Source organism: Macaca mulatta, chromosome 8, assembly GCF_049350105.2.
Source record: "Macaca mulatta isolate MMU2019108-1 chromosome 8, T2T-MMU8v2.0, whole genome shotgun sequence".
Taxonomy (NCBI): domain Eukaryota; kingdom Metazoa; phylum Chordata; class Mammalia; order Primates; family Cercopithecidae; genus Macaca; species Macaca mulatta.
In genome coordinates, this window is record NC_133413.1 from 141930213 (window position 1) to 141956034 (window position 25822).

Here is a 25822-nt window from a genome sequence, read left to right on the forward strand (position 1 = left end):
ATGATCACACGGTCCCACAATAGGCTGTCTGCAAGCTGAGGAAAAAGGAGAGCTAGCCCAGGTCCCAAGGCTGAAGAACTTGGAGTCTGATGTTAGAGGGCAGGAAGCATCGAGCACAGGAGAAAAATGTAGGTTGGGGGGCTAGGCCAGTCTAGCCTTTCCACGTTTTCTTCTGCCTGCTTTATATCCTGGCCTTGTTGGGAGCTGATTAGGTGGTGCCCACCCAGATTAAGGGTGGGTCTGCCTTTCCCAGCCCACTGACTCAAATATTAATCTCCTTTGGCAGCACCCTCACAGACACACCCAGAATCACTACTTTGTATCTTTCAATACAATCAAGTTGATGCTCAGTATGAACCATCACATAGATTGACCTGGCATAGGCCTAGTTTTAGGTTTTAACATATTTAAATTTATTTTCTAAAGTTACACAGCTAAAGACAAAAATACAACTGAAACACAGGTATTTCCGATCCAAGACTGTCCTGCTCCGACTGTTTCATGCCACTCCTTATTTCCTTGATCTAGAAACAGTTTATGGCTACAGTATGCTAGTTCAGTATGCTGGACTAAATGCTATGGCCTGTATTGAAAGATGGTCTGTGATACAGCTTTATGAAATTCATTATTGAATCTAGAGATGCGGTTGAAGATATTGTTCATTAGTTTTCACTGAACATTTCTGTCTGAGTCACTTACACTTTTCTGAGCATTTTAGTCATTTTGACTGCAAGGATTTATCAAAATTATATTCTTGTAGTGCTGTTGGAACTCTCAGAGTCTTGTATACAAATTTTCTCCACTCTTGCAGTAAGAAATATTGGACATTTATGGAGACCAACTTTCCATTAAACTTATGCCTGCTTTATGTCATATTTGTACTCATGTTTACTGTCCTTTCTCACCCATATTTTATTTAATCTTACCTATTTTTATTTTCTGGTATTTTATCTAATCTTATAATCTACTGAGATTTTTTCAGTAACAAGCAAATTATAGATAAATACATCATTTTATAAATATTTATTATGAATCTCTAAATGTTCATCAAGTATTTGATTATCAGATAAAGTCATCTTTAAAATTATTCTATGAAGTGTTTTAAAAATTTATTTCTTTACTGATACACATTGAATATACATATCAGGGGGTACATGTGATAATTTCATACATTTGTATAATCAATTTAGGTTAATTGGGATATTCATATGAAGTGTTTTATCAAAAACAAACAAAAAACAAAAAACATGTCAATCCCTGGGATTGAAGGATTCTGTCTTTTATGTGTTTTTGCAGACATAAAACTATTTTCTGTGTTTTTGCATACACAAAATTTATATGGAATATTTCAATGAATTCATTGAGATATGTGGCCTCGTTTAGGATGTTAATTTCCAGTAGACTTATGAATAATTACACACAAAAATAAATTGCTACTATTAAAGGAACAATTCTAAGGTCTAATATTTTGGCAAAAGTTAATCACTTTCTTTATATTGGATTAAACATCTGACTAATGTTAATTATTGAGAGCCAATAGTGAGAATGTTTCATTAACTGAGTTATCGCCCACACACTTAAATTGCTAGAATCAAATGGTATCAATTTAGTGGTGACTTACAAATCTGTGCTTGTCCTTGGTAAGATTTAACCTGAGTCATATATCTTTGCCTATATATTCATATTGACTAATTCAAGTCATCATTTGGGAGATCATTAGATTTTGTCATGATCTACATATTTGGATGAATATCTCACATTAATTAGCAGAGTCTATCTGTATTATGGAGTCCTGCTATACGTTGAAATATCATACATGACACCTTAGAAATCTCACTACTGAAAATGTCTTTTATTCTGTAATTTAACCTTCACTGAATTCAGTTTACATTTGTTTATTCATAATTCAGCAAACTTTATTGCATATGATAGTGATATAGTTGAGCTCTCATGTTGAATTGTAACCCCCAGTGCTGGAAGTGGAGCCTGGTGGGAGGTGTTTGGGGGTGTATTCCTCATGACTTGGTGTTGTTTTCATGGTAGTGAGTTCTGCCAAGATGTGGCCATTTAAAAGTATGCACAACCCACCCCCACCCCTTGCTCCTGCTTTTGCCATATGACATGCCTGTTCCACATGTCATGATTGAAAGATCCCTGAGCCTTCAGCAGAAGCTGAGCAGATACCAGCACCATGCTTCCTATATAACTATATAGCCTGCAGAACTGTGAGCCAGTTAAACCTTGGTGTAAAAAATAAATCACCCAATCTCAGCGGTTTTTTTTTTTTTTTTTTCCCGTGGCAGTGCGAGAATGGGCCAATACAGATGGGCAAGATATTAAGCTAAGCACTTTTTAAATTCAGAAAAGTTAGTAGACAGAACCTTCCTTTGCAACATAAAGGGAAAGCTAGCTTAATGAACAGATTATTTCATATATTGATAAATTGGTAAGTCTAAGAGAGGTATGGTTAAATTGTTGTAGGAGAAAGATGAGACTTTTTTTATTCCAACCTATATAAGCAAGGAAGGATTCCCTGAAGCGGTGGCATCTATAGTAAATACTGAAAAGATATCCAGAACTTCAATAGCTTAAGAAGCAAGAATAGGTGAGGGGACATCATGAATAAAGACAGTGTTTTTGGAATGTCAAGGGGACAATGACAATTGTTACTATCATTCTACTACTATTACTACTAACGTTACTATCAATACTACTTGACTACTATTACTATTAGATGCCAGTTATGGAGAGCCAGGAACTGTCCCCTTTACAACTATATGGAGCTACATGGGACTTTCTGCTGCTGAAGTAAGCACACTGCCTTGGAATCTCATAGGTAAGTCTGTCAAACTCTGTCTATCCAGGGGCCCTTTCACATCTTGTATGGATCATGTGCATGCATGTAAATTTCCAGCCCTCAGCTCATATCAATTTCTCTGAACTCTTCTTCATAAGAATATTCAGCATCTTATATTTTGGGTTAGTTAATTCTTTTAATCTTAGTTCACATAGGGACACTATTAAGTGCTAGGATCAAACAATGGATAAGCTATCAAAGATAGACATGAACAAACAAATAAAAGAAGAAACAACAAGCATTCTCTGGTCATAGCTTCATAAACAAGAGTGAAGTGGAAGTAGTGGAAGCGGCATATTTTAATCTACAGCAGAAAAGGCCAACCTCCAGCACTTAAGCCCCACAGGCTTTCCTTGCTTTCTTCCCACAAACATACAGTTCTTCTCAATGATAGTTTCAGACTTACATGAACAAAACTAACTCAGTTATAGAGGAAGGGAGAAGACAGAAAATAGAATCTTAGTAGCCAAACATAGGATTCATCAACCTGGCATTCTTTACTGAATTCTACTTCTACAAAAGAGAAGGAGGATGGGAGTTAAATAAAGCTTGGCATTTTCTGGTTTGGGAATGTGGTGGTATCTGGTGAGAGCCCAAGTCTCTTTTCCCTCATCAACCCCTACTCCACCAGTAAGGAGTGGATGAATGGGTCAAATGCAAGGAAATTGCAAAAGAGTGGTGATATTATCTGGAAATGTTCTCACCTCTATGAAGCAGATGAGGTAAGTTGAGTGTAGGGCTGCTCTTATCAGAATCTGCTTCTCGTGGAGAAGACTCAAGATAAAAAGAATATTCCAAGGCTAGAACTCTGAGTGAAAGTCTTGTTTTCTTTGATTCACCTTGACATCATTGAAAAGGGCATTATATGTGAACCTCTGAATAACAGGGGCCTTCTTGGGTTCTGGTCGAGCTCACTAGCTAAGATAAGACTTATGTTTTTGGAGATGAGGAGGATGTGGGGCAAGAGCCTTATGATAAAACAATTTTTTTCTTGCTTCATCTTCAAAACACCATGTCTTCTTCAGAAGCTTCATGAGAGGTTAGGATCTAAAGAGTTTAGAGGTCCAGGTTTCCAGCCAAATTCCAATTCATTGTCAAGTGATTCTCCAAAGTGGCTGAGAAAGATATAACACATGTACCATTGGAGGCAGCGCAAAGGAAAAAAAGAAACACAGGTTTCTGGTGCAGGTCGTAGTCCCTCTCTGGGGGGAAAACAAGGTAGTCTTATAGCATAATCTTCCCATCAAAAAAATCTAATAATGATTTATAATAAAGCAATAATAATCAGTATAAATATTATTATGAATAATATTACTTTTATAAATTTTTATTATGAATTATAATACATCAAGCACAGATACATCATTACACAACTCTATCGACAGCCACTTTGGACTAAATTATTTTTTCATTAGCTGAGAATACTCTAGTTGCACCATCAAAATGGACATTGAAAACAGCGGAATAAAGGCAAGTCAACTCATCAGAAAGGTGTCCAGTCTCTAGGGCTTCTTGGTTTTCAGCAGCAATTCTGAAAACTTTCATTTGGAATCAATTGTTTGACAGTTAATAAAGAACCTTGATGACTAATCCATTTGAGGAGCTTAGTGACAAACCCAGATGCTCAAGAGGGGGAGTTAATAGCTCCCTGGGCAGTTCTGACTTAAAGGTCAATGTATTCAGCATCCAACTTTGAAGTTACAGATATGTAACCAGAATATTCTCACTTTTAAGTTATGGAGAATCACCAGACCTAGAGAACCTTAAAGATTCACTTGGGAAAGATTGCTAGAGCTAAAACAAATGCACCCAAAAGAAACCATTAACACATAGACACAGCATGATGGAAGAGATAGAATGTGAGCTCTGGGGAAGACATACCTATTTGGGAATCCCCACCCTTTTATATACTAACTATGTGGCCTTGGGCATGTCATGTAATCTCTTGAGCCCTGATTTCATCATTGTAAAAATAGATATAATAATCATTGCCTTGTGTGGTAGATTGCAAAAATGATTACAGTTTTCCATCCCTCTCTGTATTCATAGTATTTTTGCAATGCTACTTTCCAGCACCTTCTATTAAGAGGTAGAGTCTATGTCTGCCTTGGGATTCTGGTTGGCCTTTGACTTGTTTAGACATTAGAATTCAGAGAAAGACACTTTGTGCCAGTTCTGAGCCCAAACCTTGAAGGACATGTATCCTTCTGCTTACCCTCTTGGATCTCTGCTTCAACTATGGGAAAATATCTGGACTATCCTGGTGGAGGATGAGAGACATGTGCCCCAGTCATCTCTGTTGCACCACTGGTTGACAGCTAACTATGTGTTAAATACATGAAAGAGGCCATTTGTTTTGGCTATATGTTGCTGCAACCAACCCCAAAATTCAGTGACATTGAAAAAAAAAATCTTTTACAACTACGAGTGTTGATTTTGTCTGGGTTCTTCTTCTGTTCCATATTATGTTGGCTGGGATGGCAGTCATTTGAGAGCTCCTCTTGACTGGAACAACCTAGATGGCTCACTCACATGTCTGGATGTCAGGTGCCTCAGTAGAGAAGGTCAAGATGCTGGAATAGCAAGGTATCTATCATTTCCTCTCTTCTCTTCTGTCCTCTTCTCTCCCCTCCTCTTCTCCTTTCTCCTGTTCTTCCCCCTCTTCTCTTTTCCTCTCCTCTCCTCTATTCTCCTCTCTGCTTCCTCTTCTTCTTCCTCTCCCCTCTCTTCTTCCTCTCTGTCTCTTCTCTCTTTCTCTTTCTCACACCTCTCAAGGCCTCTCCTTTTGAATATTCTGTTGTATCTCCACATTATCTTTACAGTATGATAGCTAAACTTCTTACCAGCTCAGGATTCTCAAAAAAGCAAACGTCAATGTGTTCAGGCTTTCTTAAGCTTACTTCAAATTTGCACAGTCACTTCTTCTGCACTTTATTGGTTAAAGTAAGTCACATGGCCAGCCCAGATTGGGTGTGAGAGGGAACTGCAGAAGGGCATGGGTATCAGGAAGCATAGTTCATTGAAGTCCATCTTTGAAGTCTAGCTGCCATGCCACTTTAGACTAGCCAGCTCTAGCCTACTTGTCAGCTAACCTGAAATACATGAGTAAATCCAACCAAGATCAGCCAAGGCTAATCCAGACTAGAACAGTTCAGTTGAGCTCAACAAAATGTGCTAACTCACAGAATTGCGAGCTCAGTATGGTGGTTGTTATGCAGCAATTTCTAACTTATACATTTTATGTGGTAGGTCAAAATATAAGGAATATAAATATAAGAAAATATAAGGAATAGAAAGCACTTATAGCCTGTCTTATATATACTGGGCACTTTAAAATATTAATTATAATATTAAATATATGAGCAGTCATGAAGACAATAATCATTTAGCATGACAATATTTAATTTAGAGAAAAATTTCTCCCTAAGACAATGTTGAAAGACTTCATTTGTGTTACTGTTTGTTTTTGGAGCCAGGGTCTCATTCTATTGCCCAGGCTGGAGTGCAATGGTGCGATCATGGCTCACTGCAGCCTTGAACTCCTGGGGTCAAGTGATCCTCCTGTCTCAGTCTGTTGAGTAACTGAGCCCACAAGGTCTTTCCACCCTGCCTAGTTACTTTTTAAATTTTTTTTGTAGTGACAGGATCTCACCATGTTGCCCCTGTTGGTCCCGAACTCCTGGGCTCAAGCAATTCTTTCACCTAGGCCTCCCAAAGTGGAAAGACTTCATTTAGAATCAAGTCACTACTTTAATGACCATAAAATCCCCTTATGGAGTACTATTCAGCACTGGAATTCCTAATCACCTATGTAGTCAAGAAATTATTGATCACTTACTGTGTATTAGGAGCTAAATCATTGTTAATCCTACGTATGGATTTATTATGAATATATTGTACCTATTTTTTTTTTAAATAGATGAAGACACTGAGGGTTTCTGAGACTTACTCAAGGCTACAGAGAGGACAAAAAAGGTAGAACCAGGATTTGAACCTGATGCATTAAACTTCCCAAAGCACACTTTTCCCATTATTCTGTGACACTATGCTGGCTTCAGTTTAGCTCTGCTAACCCTGAGATGAAATGATTTGACTAAGAAAGAGTAGAGGGAGAAGGAAGAAAAGACAGTCAAAGACAAACCCATAGAGAACAGGCCACACATGGGCTCATTCTCTTACCCTCAAAACTGTTTTGTGTTTCTATTAATGACCTTTCCATCCTTCTAAACATCATGTTTGGAAATCAGAAATTTTCTCTGACAACATGTTCTTTCTCACTCCAGCGTGTCTGTTTTTGTCCTTTTCAATTATGTCACTGAAATAGTTCCCATTATATTCCCTTCCCTCCTTTTTCTATTGTGTAATACTTCAGATTCAATTACCTCTAACTGCAGTAGTTGCAAGAGCCACCTAATGTATCTCTCCATCTCCAGTTACTCCTATTGTGAATCAACATGCATGGAGCTTCCAGAAGATCACTAAGAAGAACAGAGCTAATGAAGCCACTCCCCTGATCTAAATCATCAGTGCCTCCCAATGTCTACAGAACAAAGTTCAAATGCCATAGCTGGTATTTTCTGTTTTATACCTGGTAACATTTTAATTTTCCAGCTGTTTGTTTTAGTTACCTTTGTATTCTCTGTGGCTATACAAAATTCTACTTTCTGGTGTTCCCTGCACCTCAGTAATCAGGCATTCCATCAACAAATTGTATTGAGGGCTTACTATAAACCCAGCACTGTTGCATAGACTAAGAATACAAAGGTGAACAAAGAAGTCATCACTCTTGCCCTAAGAGGCTTTCAATTTAGTAGAGAAAACAAAGATTAATAAAATTGAAAACATCAAGAGCAAAGTTTATGACTACTACACAAAGTGAAAAATAAAAAATAATAAAAAAAAAAGAATCCCATAAACATGCAAGAGAATATTGATCCAGGTTTGATGGGTCAGAGAAACCTCTAAGCTGAAGTTAATAGGATGAGGAGGAGTTAGCCAGGTACTAATGGTGGGCAGAAATATTTCAGCAAGAAATAATAAAATATATGAAGTCCCCAAACTGTAAAAGAGCAAGGATATCTGGGAAACTGTTTGACCTTGGAAACATTTTTGAGTTGTAGTTTCCTTGTCTATAAAGTGAGTATATTGATATCTATCTTCAATTATTGTGAAGAGAAGTGAGTGGAATAAGAATTTCACATGTTATGTGAAGTATCTAGCAGAGGTATTGTATATTATAGTTGATGAATAAACAATACTTTCCCCTAAAAGTATGTGTGTATTATCTCTTTCTAATTCCACTGTAAATCTCCTGAGGGCATGTCTATGTCTTTCACTTATGAAATCCAAACATCCCAGTTTCCAGGAGACTTTGATCTTAAATACCATCATTTTATCAGTCCTGTCCAAAATGCAATGGTTTTCAGGGCCTTAGCCTGACTACCTCTTCTCAAGATGGTCTTTGTTTACCTCCAAAATCCCATAAGTTCCTCTGGAGCTGTCAAGCACAGCCCTTTGAATCTCTGCTTCAGCCCCTGCTGAGGGTTTCACCACTGCCAAGGTTAGGTGTTTCTAGGACTCTGCTGCTATGAGCTTGTAAACCTTCCTGGAGACCATGTTGAGTTCTTATGGTGGCCAGGCTAGAAGGTGCTCTGGGGCAGGATATCGAGGAAGAGGCTCCCTCCTCTTGCCTACTCAGGGCTATACTTGAGCTCTTAGGCTGCAAAATAAAAGTGCTTGTGGCCTGAATTTCACCAGACTTTGTAGGTACTCAGTCCTTTCTTTTGTGCAGGAAGAAGTTAACATGATGATATGATTTGACTCTGTCCCCATCTAAATCTTGAATGGGTAGCTCCCATAATTCCCACATGTCATGGGAGGGACCCAGTAGGAGGTAACTGAATTATGGTGGTGGATCTTTCCCATGCTGTTCTCATAATAGTGAATACGTCTCACAAAATCTGATGGTTTTATAAAGAGGAGTTCCCCTGCACATGCTCTCTCTCTCTTGTTTGCCACCTTGTAAGATGTGGCTTTGCTCCTCCTCTGCCTTCTACTATGACTGTGAGACCTCCTCAGCCATGTGGAACTGTGAGTCCATTAAAACTCTTTTTGTTTATAAATTACCCAATCTTGGGTATGTCTATTAGCAGCATGAGAACAGACTAATACACATGTCATTTCTTTTTTCTCTGTATTACCTTTCTTATCTCTCTTTGAAGCTCCTGAAAGTTAAAAAAAAAAAAAGTACTCTTTTTTTTTTTTTTTTTTTTTTTGAGACGGAGTCTGGCTCTGTTGCCCAGGCTGGAGTGCAGTGGCCGGATCTCAGCTCACTGCAAGCCCCACCTCCCAGGTTCACGCCATTCTCCTGCCTCAGCCTCCCGAGTAGCTGGGAGTACAGGCGCCCGCCACCTCGCCCGGCTAATTTTTTTTTGTATTTTAGTAGAGACGGGGTTTCACCGTGTTAGAAAAAAGTACTCTTATAACAACAAAAGCATTCTATTGAATTTATGCTAACAACCATATGAGTTAACTTGTCCACTTGCTCTAAAAACAGTCTCAGAAACCCCTTTTGCACATATTAGAGCACTCAGTATATGAGTATGTGTAATTCCTAGTGATTGGAAACTGTGCTTCAAATAAATACTGGATAATCAAATAAATGAAAAAATACCTAAACCAAAACCCTGCATATACATGCTGGCTATAAGACTGAACAACTTTACAAACATATCTGGTACTAAAAATGTGTAAAATACAACACTTGTTCTTAGAAAACTTTCTGGTGTACTGCAGAGTTTCTGAACCTCAACACTACTAATATTTTTAGTCTGGGGACTGCCTGAACACTGAAGGATTTTAACAGCATCTCTTGCCTACACCCACTAGATGCCAATTCCCTTAAATTGTGACAATTAAAAAAATTATCCCAGACATTGACAAATGTCCACTAAAATTAAGAGCTGGAAAGCTCTAGAATCAAACTGTGACTGTGGCACCAATCTTGATGATTTGGGAGAAGTAATTTTATCTTTATGAAGTGGGTATGGCAGAATTGTTGTAAGGATTAAATAAAATAATATGTAAAATTTTCTAGAACACGGTAAGTTGTAAATACATTTAAAGTCCTTAAGTTATCATTAATATAAATGAAACATTTACAAAAGAAATCAAGATTACAAAAAGTTAAGCTACTTTTTAAACAGGATGTTTTCTAACATCACTTTTCAATGCCCCTGAACCCAATATTGTATTTTTATATGTAGCAGAAAGTCGATAAATATTTATTGAATTGAACATAACTGTTAAGTTTCATAACACAGTAGGATTTCAAAGGTACAGAAATAGATTAGTGACCTATTAGAGATAGTAGAGACAGTGAAATAAATTAAGCATTAATATAGAAAGTGTATGTTTACAAAAAATCACAGATTTCACTCATTTCAGCCTGGTTTGAACTTCAACTATGCTTCTCCGTGGCCTTAGAAGGTAACGATTTCTGTGAGTGTCAGTTTCATCGTCTGTAAAGTGAGGATAATAATACTTATAACCCTCTTATAAAGTGCTATTAAGAACAATATATATAGGTTAAAAATTGACAGTATAAATCGACTGACTGTAAAAGTGTGTTATATCAAAGCTCTCTATTCTGTCACATTTCCATGAGTCTGTTAGTCTGTCAGTATCAAGCTATTTTGATTACTATAGATCTGTGGTATATTGTGAAATAGGTAGTGTAATGTCTCTAGCTTTTCTTTTGTCTTTTTTTTTTTTTTTTTTTGCTCAATATTGCTTTGGCGGGGGCGGAGCAAGATGGCCGAATAGGAGCAGCTCCAGTCTCCAACTCCCAGCGCGAGCGACACAGAAGACCAGTGATTTCTGCATTTTCAACTGAGGTACTGGGTTCATCTCACTGGGGAGTGCCGGACGATCGCTGCTGGTCAGCTGCTGCAGCCCGACCAGCGAGAGCTGAAGCAGGGCGAGGCATTGCCTCACCTGGGAAGCGCAAGGGGGAAGGGAGTCCCTTTTCCTAGCCAGGGGAACTGAGACACACAACACCTGGAAAATCGGGTAACTCCCACCCCAATACTGGCTTTAAGCAAACAGGCACACCGGGAGATCATATCCCACACCTGGCCGGGAGGGTCCCACACCCACGGAGCCTCCCTCATTGCTAGCGCAGCAGTCTGTGATCTACCGGCAAGGCAGCAGCGAGGCTGGGGGAGGGGCGCCCGCCATTGCTGAGGCTTAAGTAGGTAAACAAAGCTGCTGGGAAGCTCGAACTGGGTGGAGCTCACAGCAGCTCAAGGAAACCTGCCTATCTCTGTAGACTCCACCTCTGGAGACAGGGCACAGTAAACTAAACAAATGCAGCAGACATCTGCAGACGCAAACGACTCTGTCTGACAGCTTTGAAGAGAGCACTGGATCTCCCAACACGGAGGTTGAGATCTGAGAAGGGACAGACTCCCTGCTCAAGTGGGTCCCTGACCCCTGAGTAGCCTAACTGGGAGACATCCCCCACTAGGGGCAGTCTGACACCCCACACCTCACAGGGAGGAGTACACCCCTGAGAGGAAGCTTCCAAAGCAAGAATCAGACAGGTACACTCGCTGTTCAGAAATATTCTATCTTCTGCAGCCTCTGCTGCTGACACCCAGGCAAACAGGGTCTGGAGTGGACCTCAAGCAATCTCCAGCAGACCTACAGATGAGGGTCCTGACTGTTAGAAGGAAAACTATCAAACAGGAAGGACACCTACACCAAAACCCCATCAGTACACCACCATCATCAAAGACCAGAGGCAGATAAAACCACAAAGATGGGGAAAAAGCAGGGCAGAAAAGCTGGAAATTCCAAAAATAAGAGCGCATCTCCCCCGGCAAAGGAGCGCAGCTCATCGCCAGCAACGGATCAAAGCTGGATGGAGAATGACTTTGACGAGATGAGAGAAGAAGGCTTCAGTCCATCAAATTTCTCAGAGCTAAAGGAGGAATTACGTACCCAGGGCAAAGAAACTAAAAATCTTGAAAATAAAGTGGAAGAATTGATGGCTAGAGTAATTAATGCAGAGAAGGTCCTAAACGAAATGAAAGAGATGAAAACCATGACACGAGAAATACGTGACAAATGCACAAGCTTCAGTAACCGACTCGATCAACTGGAAGAAAGAGTATCAGCGATTGAGGATCAAATGAATGAAATGAAGCGAGAAGAGAAACCAAAAGAAAAAAGAAGAAAAAGAAATGAACAAAGCCTGCAAGAAGTATGGGATTATGTAAAAAGACCAAATCTACGTCTGATTGGGGTGCCTGAAAGTGAGGGGGAAAATGGAACCAAGTTGGAAAACACTCTTCAGGATATCATCCAGGAGAACTTCCTCAACCTAGTAGGGCAGGCCAACATTCAAATCCAGGAAATACAGAGAACGCCACAAAGATACTCCTCGAGAAGAGCAACTCCAAGACACATAATTGCCAGATTCACCAAAGTTGAAATGAAGGAAAAAATCTTAAGGGCAGCCAGAGAGAAAGGTCGGGTCACCCACAAAGGGAAGCCCATCAGACTAACAGCAGATCTCTCAGCAGAAACTCTACAAGCCAGAAGAGAGTGGGGGCCAATATTCAACGTTCTTAAAGAAAAGAATTTTAAACCCAGAATTTCATATCCAGCCAAACTAAGTTTCATAAGTGAAGGAGAAATAAAATCCTTTACAGATAAGCAAATGCTTAGAGATTTTGTCACCACTAGGCCTGCCTTACAAGAGACCCTGAAGGAAGCACTAAACATGGAAAGGAACAACCGGTACCAGCTATTGCAAAAACATGCCAAAATGTAAAGACCATCGAGGCTAGGAAGAAACTGCATCAACTAACGAGCAAAATAACCAGTTAATATCATAATGGCAGGATCAAGTTCACACATAACAATATTAACCTTAAATGTAAATGGACTAAATGCTCCAATTAAAAGACACAGACTGGCAAACTGGATAAAGAGTCAAGACCCATCAGTCTGCTGTATTCAGGAGACCCATCTCACACGCAGAGACATACATAGGCTCAAAATAAAGGGATGGAGGAAGATTTACCAAGCAAATGGAGAACAAAAAAAAGCAGGGGTTGCAATACTAGTCTCTGATAAAACAGACTTTAAACTATCAAAGATCAAAAGAGACAAAGAAGGCCATTACATAATGGTAAAGGGATCAATTCAACAGGAAGAGCTAACTATCCTAAATATATATGCACCCAATACAGGAGCACCCAGATTCATAAAGCAAGTCCTTAGAGACTTACAAAGAGACTTAGACTCCCATACAATAATAATGGGAGACTTCAACACTCCACTGTCAACATTAGACAGATCAACGAGACAGAAAGTTAACAAGGATATCCAGGAATTGAACTCATCTCTGCAGCAAGCAGACCTAATAGACATCTATAGAACTCTCCACCCCAAATCAACAGAATATACATTCTTCTCAGCACCACATCATACTTACTCCAAAATTGACCACGTAATTGGAAGTAAAGCACTCCTCAGCAAATGTACAAGAACAGAAATTATAACAAACTGTCTCTCAGACCACAGTGCAATCAAACTAGAACTCAGGACTAAGAAACTCAATCAAAACCGCTCAACTACATGGAAACTGAACAACCTGCTCCTGAATGACTACTGGGTACATAACGAAATGAAGGCAGAAATAAAGATGTTCTTTGAAACCAATGAGAACAAAGATACAACATACCAGAATCTCTGGGACACATTTAAAGCAGTGTGTAGAGGGAAATTTATAGCACTAAATGCCCACAAGAGAAAGCAGGAAAGATCTAAAATTGACACTCTAACATCGCAATTAAAAGAACTAGAGAAGCAAGAGCAAACACATTCGAAAGCTAGCAGAAGGCAAGAAATAACTAAGATCAGAGCAGAACTGAAGGAGATAGAGACACAAAAAACCCTCCAAAAAAGCAATGAATCCAGGAGTTGGTTTTTTGAAAAGATCAACAAAATTGACAGACCACTAGCCAGACTAATAAAGAAGAAAAGAGAGAAGAATCAAATCGACGCAATTAAAAATGATAAAGGGGATATCACCACCGACCCCACAGAAATACAAACTACCATCAGAGAATACTATAAACACCTCTACGCAAATAAACTGGAAAATCTAGAAGAAATGGATAATTTCCTGGACACTTACACTCTTCCAAGACTAAACCAGGAAGAAGTTGAATCCCTGAATAGACCAATAGCAGGCTCTGAAATTGAGGCAACAATTAATAGCCTACCAACCAAAAAAAGTCCAGGACCAGATGGATTCACAGCTGAATTCTACCAGAGGTACAAGGAGGAGTTGGTACCATTCCTTCTGAAACTATTCCAATCAATAGAAAAAGAAGGAATCCTCCCTAACTCATTTTATGAGGCCAACATCATCCTGATACCAAAGCCTGGCAGAGACACAACAAAAAAAGAGAATTTTAGACCAATATCCCTGATGAACATCGATGCAAAAATCCTCAATAAAATACTAGCAAACCGGATTCAGCAACACATCAAAAAGCTTATCCACCATGAACAAGTGGGCTTCATCCCTGGGATGCAAGGCTGGTTCAACATTCGCAAATCAATAAACATAATCCAGCATATAAACAGAACCAAAGACAAGAACCACATGATTATCTCAATTGATGCAGAAAAGGCTTTTGACAAAATTCAACAGCCCTTCATGCTAAAAACGCTCAATAAATTCGGTATTGATGGAACGTACCTCAAAATAATAAGAGCTATTTATGACAAACCCACAGCCAATATCATACTGAATGGGCAAAAACTGGAAAAATTCCCTTTGAAAACTGGCACAAGACAGGGATGCCCTCTCTCACCACTCCTATTCAACATAGTGTTGGAAGTTCTGGCTAGGGCAATCAGGCAAGAGAAAGAAATCAAGGGTATTCAGTTAGGAAAAGAAGAAGTCAAATTGTCCCTGTTTGCAGATGACATGATTGTATATTTAGAAAACCCCATTGTCTCAGCCCAAAATCTCCTTAAGCTGATAAGCAACTTCAGCAAAGTCTCAGGATACAAAATTAATGTGCAAAAATCACAAGCATTCTTATACACCAGTAACAGACAAACAGAGAGCCAAATCACGAATGAACTTCCATTCACAATTGCTTCAAAGAGAATCAAATACCTAGGAATCCAACTTACAAGGGATGTAAAGGACCTCTTCAAGGAGAACTACAAACCACTGCTCAGTGAAATCAAAGAGGACACAAACAAATGGAAGAACATACCATGCTCATGGATAGGAAGAATCAATATCGTGAAAATGGCCATACTGCCCAAGGTAATTTATAGATTCAATGCCATCCCCATCAAGCTACCAATGAGTTTCTTCACAGAATTGGAAAAAACTGCTTTAAAGTTCATATGGAACCAAAAAAGAGCCCGCATCTCCAAGACAATCCTAAGTCAAAAGAACAAAGCTGGAGGCATCACGCTACCTGACTTCAAACTATACTACAAGGCTACAGTAACCAAAACAGCATGGTACTGGTACCAAAACAGAGATATAGACCAATGGAACAGAACAGAGTCCTCAGAAATAATACCACACATCTACAGCCATCTGATCTTTGACAAACCTGAGAGAAACAAGAAATGGGGAAAGGATTCCCTATTTAATAAATGGTGCTGGGAAAATTGGCTAGCCATAAGTAGAAAGTTGAAACTGGATCCTTTCCTTACTCCTTATACGAAAATTAATTCAAGATGGATTAGAGACTTAAATGTTAGACCTAATACCATAAAAATCCTAGAGGAAAACCTAGGTAGTACCATTCAGGACATAGGCATGGGCAAAGACTTCAAGTCTAAAACACCAAAAGCAACGGCAGCAAAAGCCAAAATTGACAAATGGGATCTCATTAAACTAAAGAGCTTCTGCACAGCAAAAGAAACTACCATCAGAGTGAACAGGCAACCTACAGAATGGGAGAAAATTTTTGCAATCTACTCATCTGACAAAGGGCTAATATCCAGAACCTACAAAGAACTCAAACAGGCCGGGCGCGGTGGCTCAAGCCTGTAATCCCAGCACTTTGGGAGGCCGAGGCGGGCGGATTACAAGGTCAGGAGATCGAGACCATCCTGGCTAACACGGTGAAACCCCATCTCTACTAAAAATACAAAAAACTAGCCGGGCGAGGTGGCGGGCGCCTGTAGTCCCAGCTACTCGGGAGGCTGAGGCAGGAGAATAGCGCGAACCCGGGAGGCGGAGCTTGCAGTGAGCCGAGATCTCGCCACTGCACTCCAGCCTGGGCGACACAGAGAGACTCCGTCTCAAAAAAAAAAAAAAAAAAAAAAAAAAAAAAAAAAAAAAGAACTCAAACAAATTTACAAGAAAAAAACAAACAACCCCATCAAAAAGTGGGCAAAGGATATGAACAGACATTTCTCAAAAGAAGACATTCATACAGCCAACAGACACATGAAAAAATGCTCATCATCACTGGCCATCAGAGAAATGCAAATCAAAACCACAATGAGATACCATCTCACACCAGTTAGAATGGCATCATTAAAAAGTCAGGAAACAACAGGTGCTGGAGAGGATGTGGAGAAATAGGAACACTTTTACACTGTTGGTGGGATTGTAAACTAGTTCAACCATTATGGAAAACAGTATGGCGATTCCTCAAGGATCTAGAACTAGATGTACCATATGACCCAGCCATCCCATTACTGGGTATATACCCAAAGGATTATAAATTATGCTGCTATAAAGACACATGCACACGTATGTTTATTGCAGCACTATTCACAATAGCAAAGACTTGGAATCAACCCAAATGTCCATCAGTGACAGACTGGATTAAGAAAATGTGGCACATATACACCATGGAATACTATGCAGCCATCAAAAAGGATGAGTTTGAGTCCTTTGTAGGGACTTGGATGCAGCTGGAATCCATCATTCTTAGCAAACTATCGCAAGAACAGAAAACCAAACACCGCATGTTCTCACTCATAGGTGGGAACTGAACAATGAGATCACTCGGACTCAGGAAGGGGAACATCACACACCGGGGCCTATCATGGGGAGGGGGGAGGGGGGAGGGATTGCATTGGGAGTTATACCTGATGTAAATGACGAGTTGATGGGTGCAGCACCGCAACATGGCACAAGTATACATATGTAACAAACCTGCACGTTATGCACATGTACCCTACAAGTTAAAGTATAATAATAATAAATAAATTTAAAAAAAAAAATATTGCTTTAGCTATTTAGTTTTCTGGGACTGAATATAAATTTGAGGTGTGTTTTTTCCATATGTGTGGAAAAAGTCACTGGAATTTTGATAGGGATTGCATTGAATCTGTAGATCACTTTGGGTAGTATGAATATTTTTTAAATATTAATTATTTCAAACCATAAATATGGAATATCCACACATTTACATTCAATTGTTTTTAGACAAAGGTACTAAAAGCAACAATGGGGAAAGGATAATCTCTTCAATAAATTGCTTTGGAAAAACAATATCCATAGGCAGAAGAATGCAATTCAACCCTCTTCTCACACCATATGCAAAAATCAATTCAAAATGAATTAAATAATTAAATTCTGGATACCCTATTTATGCTGATGTGATTATTATGTATTGTATGCCTATGTCAAAATATCTTATATACCCCATAAATATGTATACCTACTAGGTACTCACAAAAATTAAAAAGTAAAAAAATAAATAAATAAGACTGAAATGAAAGATATGAAATTATGAAACTTCTAGGAGAAAATATATGAGAAAATCTCTGTCACAGTTGTCTGGGCAATGATTTTTTGGATATGAACCCAAAAGCACAGGCAGCAAAAGCAAAACCAGACAAATAAAATTATATCAAAACTAAAAAGCTTCTGCACAGTGAAGGAAATAATCAACACAGTAAAAAGACAACCTTCAAAATTAAAGAGAATATTTGTAAGTCATATATCTCATAAAGAGTTAATATATAAGAAACTCAAAAATTCAATACCAAAAAAACAAATAGTTCAATTTAGAATTGGGCAAAGGACCTGAATAGACAGTTCTCAAACAAACAAACAAACAAAAACATTCAAGTATCTGAAAAGGTGCTCAACATCACAAGTCCTCAGGGAAATGAAAATTAAAACTACAATGAGATATCACCTCATACCTGTTAGAATGACCATTGTCAAAAAGACAAAAAATAACAAGTGTTGGTGAAGATGTGGAGAAAAGAGAACACTGGCACTCTATTGGTGGGAATGTAAATTAGTACAGCTGTTATAGAAAACAGTATAGAGGATCATCTAAAAGTAAATGTAGGACTACTATATGATCTATCAATCCCACTACTGAGTTTATAGCCAAAGGAAATAAAATTAGTTCGTTAAGGGAATATCTGCACTCCCATATTCATTGCAGCATTCTTTATAGTAGCCAAGATATGGAATCAGTTAAGCATCTATCAGTGGATGAACGGATTTTTTAAATGTTGTATATACATAATGGAACACTGTTCAGTCTTAAAAATGAAGGAAATTCTGTCGTTTGTGACAATATAGAAGAATCTGAAGGACATTGTGCTAAGTGAAATAAGCCAGGCACAGAAGAAAGACAAATACCACATAGTGTCACTTATGTGGAATGTTAGAAAGGCAAATTCGTAGAAATAGAGAGTAGAGTGGTTTTACCAGGACCAGTGGGACAGGGGGATTGAGGAGATGTTGGTCAAAGGATACAAAATTTTAATTAGACAGGAGGAAGAAGTGTAAGGGATCTACTGTACAATATAGTGACTATAATTAATAAATGTATTGTGCACTTGAAAATTGCTGAAAGAGCAGATTTTAAATGTTCTTGCAAAAAACGCTAGTGAAGTAATGCATGTGTTAATTAGCTTGATTTAGCCATGCCACAGAGTATACATATTTCAAACAATCATGTTGTACACTATGAATATGTACAATTTTATTTGTCAATTAAAAAAATGGGTGTAGCAAACCACCATGGAACATGTATACCTATGTAACAAAATTGCACGTTCTGCACATGGACCCCAGAACTTAAAGTATAATAATAATTTAAAAAGTTAACAATTAAAATGATAGTATAGAGCTGACATGCTATAAATAATAATGGCCATGGCTATTAAAATGTGTTGCTATTTAAATTATTTTTAGATGTTGTTGAATATATATTATTCTTTTAATTCTGTTTTAAGTGCACTTGAAAATTAGAACTCACTCAAGAAATTCACTCCATGAGTCACTTATGAAAACTTTTGGTCTCAGATAATCGATTAGAATACCCTCAACATATATAGCACTGAGAGTCGGGAGCATCCTTCGAGTGAAAGGGCAGGGGAGTGACAAGCTGTCAAGGAAGGTTAGTAAAAGATTTATAATTCTTGGCAGCAACTTGCATAGCAGTCTTGGCAACAAGACTACATCCTAGGATGTAGCCCTGCCTTCCAGGGGGGAGATGGGATTTGCTTTCAGGGGTCGATCCAATTACTTTCCTAACCTTGCTTGAAAAAAAATGAAGGAGTTATTCCTACAGTTTCATCAAGACTAGCCTTCATCCATCAGATTATTTTAGTGGGCATGTGGATGAACAGCTGTAGTTGGGAATCTGAAGCCTCCTGGAAAATAAATACCAAAAGTTTCCTTGAGAATGAATGAAACTGGGATCTGAAGTTTTCCCTATTAACTTTTGATTCTACAGAAGCAAGTGACTACCGTAACTGTGGAGAAGTATGAGCCTTGAATGGAACTCTCTTAGGTCTCAGAAGGGGGCAGATTTTTGTCTATAAAGAGCATAGACAAATATAAGATTTTAGACTTTACAGTGGTGCTCAATCCTGGACAAAGGTCTTATTTGGTGTGTGTATGTGACACAGAGACAGGCAGAGAGAGAAGGAGAGAGTAAGAAAGAGAAATATTGAAAGGGGAGAGGAAAGGAATGTCCTCTAAGCTCAAGCATTTCACCTTGAAGAAGGACACAAATGTGGCTGCTCTTAGACTCTGGAACAAGGACAAGCCCTGCAGATGAACCAGATTCTTAGAGTCAGGTAGATCTGAATTAATATCCTATTTCTATTAGAATCATACTTTTATTGCTTCCTAGCAGCGTGACTCAGAGGTAGATAACCTCTATTACTTACTTCATTATACAAAAAATGAGGGTAATAATAACTACCTGAAGGGCTACATAGACTTAAATCTGTTGCTGATGAGGATGCTGATGAGACAATACTCAAAGAGTGTTACGAAGAGAAGCTTCCAGCTGCTTTCTGACCTAGGAAGAAAATGAGCTTGGATCTTCAGCTGCTGCATAATGTTCAATAAACACAGAGGTTAAACAAATATAATGTAAAACTATCTCTATGGTCCCAGGGAGAGCATATGAATAATTTGTGCTTACCAAAACATGTGCTTTCCTAATACTGTTTTCCTATTCTGAGACATTCCCTACAGTAACTATAGGGCCTAAAAATTTAAAAATATCCTAGAAGAAGGGAGATTTAGAATCTACCACCATTCCCTTGTAAGGGTCAACATGATAAGAATTTCTCTGTTGTATTAGAATGGTCCAAATATGGTCAATTAGAAAAAAAAATGAACTCCACAGTCCCAACTGGGGAGTTGGAACGCAATAAGTATGAGTTGCTCATACATGTTCAGCATCAGGGCGTAGAGTTTCACATTATGCAGAATAGCCTGGAGGCTCATCTGGACGATAGCTTGGCACTACACTTTGAGAGTCGTTACTAAGCATGCAAGTGATGACAGTCACTCCATTGTTGGAATCAGAAGAAAGAGGATGAGCCCAGGCATCAATACAGCAACAGCCCGGATGAAGCCAGACCCATGGGACTACAAAGAAAGCCACAGTTAGCGGACATATAAGACTTCATTGATTCTTCTGCCTTGTCTTTGTAACAGACTGGGCATTTGGGGGTGAACAAGCTCCCAGGGTAACTGGAAAATTCAGAGTGTGGATGATGCTCAATTGGTATCAGCTACTAGACTGTCTGCGAACAAAGCCTAGTGGAGGTTCAAGTGCCTATTAGGAAAAGTAAAATGGGTGCATTGATATTCATACTTCTAGTAATAAGATGGTTCAACTAGGTGCACAGATATTGTGTATAAAGTACCTGGCCATTGTATGTGTGAGATACATTGTAGACATTTATATTAGTACTGCTGGTAGTAGTAGTAATTGTGGGTATCCTTGAAAATGACTTATTTATTTCAGTCTTAGAATTAAGGAAGAAGTGAAGCTGAGAGACTTAACTGACAGGGATGCCATCATTTCTTATAGTTAATAGTTGAAAGTCAATTTCCCCAAGGATATTAAAATTCCTTTTCTGTACTGTCAATCAGTGGCAAACATTAGAAGTAGTGAATAAGGGTAGATTGGTAGAGAACAGGAAATTCTAGCTTTGGGTTAAAGTCCTGACTACCTATCACAGTATTATGGGGGTGATGAGGATAGATAGTGCTTTCTTTCATGTGGAATTAATCTTTTCCACTTTCTTAGTGCAGTATTATTCAGCTATAGTACAACAAGAAACAATAATAAATGCAGTTAATATTTGATTATCAACTAGAAGCTGAGCACCATACTAAATGTTTTAAATGGATTTTTTCACTTAAATAATTACAACAATTTCATAAGATGGAGAATATTATTTGCTCTGTTTCAGGTGAGGGAATTGCAGACTAGGGAGATTTATAGACATGCCCCATGTTAGGCAGATAGCAAGTAGTTGAGCCAGGATTTGGACCCAGGGTACCTGACTCACTGCTGAAGCTCCTAACCAATACGAAGTGTATTCCCCTACGTTGAAAGTATAGTGGATTTGTTGTTAAAAGCCCTAGGTTTGAAGTTTAACCAGGAGCTCTTGGAATAAGTGAGCTTAAATTCCCTAAGCCTCAGTTTTATGTTTTATGCCTGGAAATAAGAAATAGCATATAAACATGCACTTAACCTATCTGAATGTAAACTTTCCTGGCTATAAAATTGATAATAACACCTCCCTTTTCTCCTTCTTTTCCTCCCCTCCTTCTTGAAACATTTGTTATTACCAAGGTTGAGTCCATTACCTTAAAAACTCACAGTTAATGAGGTAAAAAGGCTTATGTCACACATGTGATAACATATGGGACATACAGTGACACAAAAGAGTGACCAATTGTCTCTGGGTTGGAAAGCAGGGAGGAGGTAGTCAAAATCAACACACACAATCAGTAGAATATCTAAACACTAGCAATAAACTATCTGAAAAGGAAATCAAGAGAACAATCCCATTTACAATAGCAACAAAAACACTTAGGAATATATTTAACCAAGGAGGTAAAAGACCTGTATACTGAAAATTGTAAAAGGTTGATGAAAGAAGTTGAAGAAGATACAAATAAGCAAAAAGATATCTCACATTCACGGATTGGAAGGAATAATATTGTTAAAATATCCATACTACCCAAAGCAGTTCACAAATTCCATGTAATCCCTATCAAAATTCCAATGTCGTTTTTCATAGAAATGGAAAAAGAAACTTTAAAATCCATATGTAATCACCAAAAACCCAAATAAGTAAAGAAAATCATGAGCAAAAAGAACAAAGCTGCAGGTATCACACTACCTGTTTTCAAACTGTAATACGAGGTTACAGTTATTAAAACAGCATGGTATGGCAAAAAAATTAGATACATCAGTCAATCAATAGAACAGAATAGAGAGCCCAGAAATAAATATGGGTTTATGCATGGTACATATGGTCTATCAACTTTCAAGAAAGGTGTCAAGAATACTCAATGGGAAAAGGATAGTCTCTTCAGTAAATACTGTTGGGAAAACTGGATTTCCATGTGCTAAAGAATGAAATTGTATTCTTATCCCATACCATATAGAAAAATAAACTCAAAATGAATTAAAGACTTAAATATAAGTACTAGGAAATTTAAAACTTCAAGAAGAAAACATAGGGGATAAACTACATAACATTGGTCTAGGTAATGCTTTTCTTTTGGATTTGACCCCAAAAGGGCAAGAAACAAAAGCAAAAATAGACAAATGAGATTACATCAAACTCAAAATCTTCTACATAGCAAAGGAAATAACCTTGTGCAAAGAGAACCTACAGACTGAGAGAAAATATTTGTAAGCCATACATCCAATAAGGGGTTAATATCCAAAATATATAAGGAACACAAACAACTCAATAGCAAGAAAACAAAATGCCCAACTGAAAAGTGGTCAAGGGACCTGAATAGACATTTCTCAGAAAAAGACATACAAACAGCAAACAGATGTATGAAAAAAAAATGCTTAACATTGGTAGTAATTAGGAAAACATAAATTAAAACAACAATGAGATGGCATCTTACAGCTGTCAGAATGACTAAAATCAAAAAGATGAAAGATAAGTGTTGGCAAGGATGTGAAGAAAAGGGAACCCTTATACACTGCAAACAGTAAAGTCAATTAGTACAGTTATTAGGGAAAACTCTATGGAAGTTCTTCAAAAAACTAAAAATAGGATTGCCTTATGATCCAGCAACCTTACTTATGTATATTTATCCAAAAGATTTGAAAACAGTTTGTTTTAGAGATGGCTGCACCCCATATTCACTGAAGTACTATTTGTTAAGAAATCAACCTATGTACTATTTATTAAGAAATCAACATTAATCAACCTAATCAAATATTTTTTCTCAATCTGTAGGTTGCCTTTGCACGCTGCTATTTCCATTGCTATGTAGAAGATTTTGTTTGGTGTAGTATATATAGACAATACATGCATTACGTATATATACTTTTTTAATCCATTTATGAATAAAGTATTGAATAGTACCCATGAATAGATAAAGAATATGTAGTATAGGCTGGATGCAGTGGCTCATGCCTGTAATCCTAACACTTTGGAAGGTGAACGCAGGCAGATCACTTGAGGTCAGGAGTTTGAGAATAGCACGGCCAACACGGCAAAACTCTGTCTCTACTAAAAGTACAAAAATTAGCCAGGAATGATGGTGCGTGCCTGTAGTCCTAGCTACTTGGGAGGTTGAGGCACAAAAATTGCTTGAACCTGGGAAGCGGAGGTTGCAGTGAGCTGAGATTGTGCCACTGCACTCCAGCCTGGGTGACAAAATGAGATTGTCTCAACAACAACAACAACAACAACAAATATATATATACACACACACATACACACACACACAATGGAATACTATTCAGTCTTAAAAAAAGAAAATTTTATCATTTCTGATGACATGGATGGAATTGAAGAGCATTCTTTTGAGTGAAATAAGTCAAGGATAAAAAGACAAACACTGCATGATGTAAGTGTGAAATATAAAATAATCAAACTCATAGAAGCAGAGAGTAGAGTGCTGATTACAGAGGCTGTGGGGTGGGAAGAATGGGAAGGTGATAGTCAAATGTTATAAAATCTCTGTCAGACAGTAGAAATACTTTGTTTTAAGATCTATAGCACATTATAGTAAATACAGTTAACAATAGAGCATTAGTCACTTCAAAAGTGCTAAGAGAGTAAATTTCAAATGTTCTTGTCACAAAAAAAGTTAAGCATTTGACATGATGGTTATGTTAACTAGCTTGATTCAAGTATTCCATATTATATTCACAAATCATAATATCATTTTGTACAATATAAGCATATGCAATTATAAATTGTAGATTAAAATATATTTTAATGTTAAAGAAGAAAGGGAGATTCAGACCCGTTGACTTTTGATCCCAGGTTGTCTGGCTTTGAATCTCACACTCGTTGTTCTGATTTTAACAAATATTTTAGCTCTATCCTAACATGGTGACCATTGCCATTCACCCTAATTTACTCAGTGAGTATATTCATAATAAAAATATCAATAACAATTATTTACTTGATGAAAAATTATATTTGGTTGGTAGGATGTAAACAGAAAGAAGTTGCATACTTTCTTACTTCAACTCCTATAAAACCACTTTGTTGAATTGCTTGCCCCTGCCCCTCGATAAACTATGGGTCAATCTAATAGCATAGGTTTCCAGTTATGTTACTTCCTGTCCCTCAGAACGCTAAGCTTCAAGATAAAGTTTACATTTTCTGTTTTGGATAATTTTTAAAGAATTACTGGGAAAAAACACATGGGATGATGAGCTCTGTTTCTTGGATAGAATTCTCATTCTGATTGTTCCGCCAAAGACACTGCCATACTTATATCTTGTAAGTAATAGGTATAGTGGACATGCCAGAGGAAATAAGAGTTGTTATTTCCACCTTATTGGTTTTCAATGGCCTACCAGCTCTTCTACTCTAGTGAGCTAAGCTGGAACATTTAGTACTGTCCCCACAGGCTTCTTTTGTTCTTACCTCTAAAAAAGCCTCCCCTTCCATGCTTTCCTTCCCCTGGCTCTTCCCTAGCCCTACCTTTTCTAAAAAGGCATCTTCATAAGTTATGTTACTATAGCTGACATATGGGGCAAGAGAGAGACAGAATAAATGTGTTTTATAAGAAAGAAAAGCGAAAGTGGTTCCTTTCCCCTTTCCCGTGGAAACTTTCAACTCCAGCTACGGTGGGCCCCAATTATCATGCCCAAAGGGTCTCAATATGTACCCTGACTCTGAAGGCTCTGATGCAGTCTCAAGAACTCTGGTTTCCTGGGCCTATCCCTTTGGACAATAATGTTTGAAAGGAGAGTTCTTGGGTTCTCCCCAGAAATTAAAACTTGATGACCCATATGTGGAAGCCCTTAAGTAATGGTATAGAATTCAATCTATGGGCCAGATGGTAGCCACATCACACTGGATTTTTAACAAAAGTTTGGAAATTCCTAGAGACCTGTTGAATGGCTTTGACCAAAATGCTGATAATGATATGGACAATGAAATCCAGGCTGAGGTGTCTCA

The 25822-nt window shown here is 38.1% G+C and overlaps 1 long non-coding RNA gene across 2 annotated transcripts in view; it reads right to left on the minus strand.

Annotated features, from left to right (window-relative positions):
* The window catches only part of LOC114680340 (uncharacterized), a 269085-nt gene that overhangs the window by 219825 nt on the left and 23438 nt on the right, over positions 1 to 25822 (minus strand). The gene's annotated exons all lie outside the window — the stretch shown is intronic.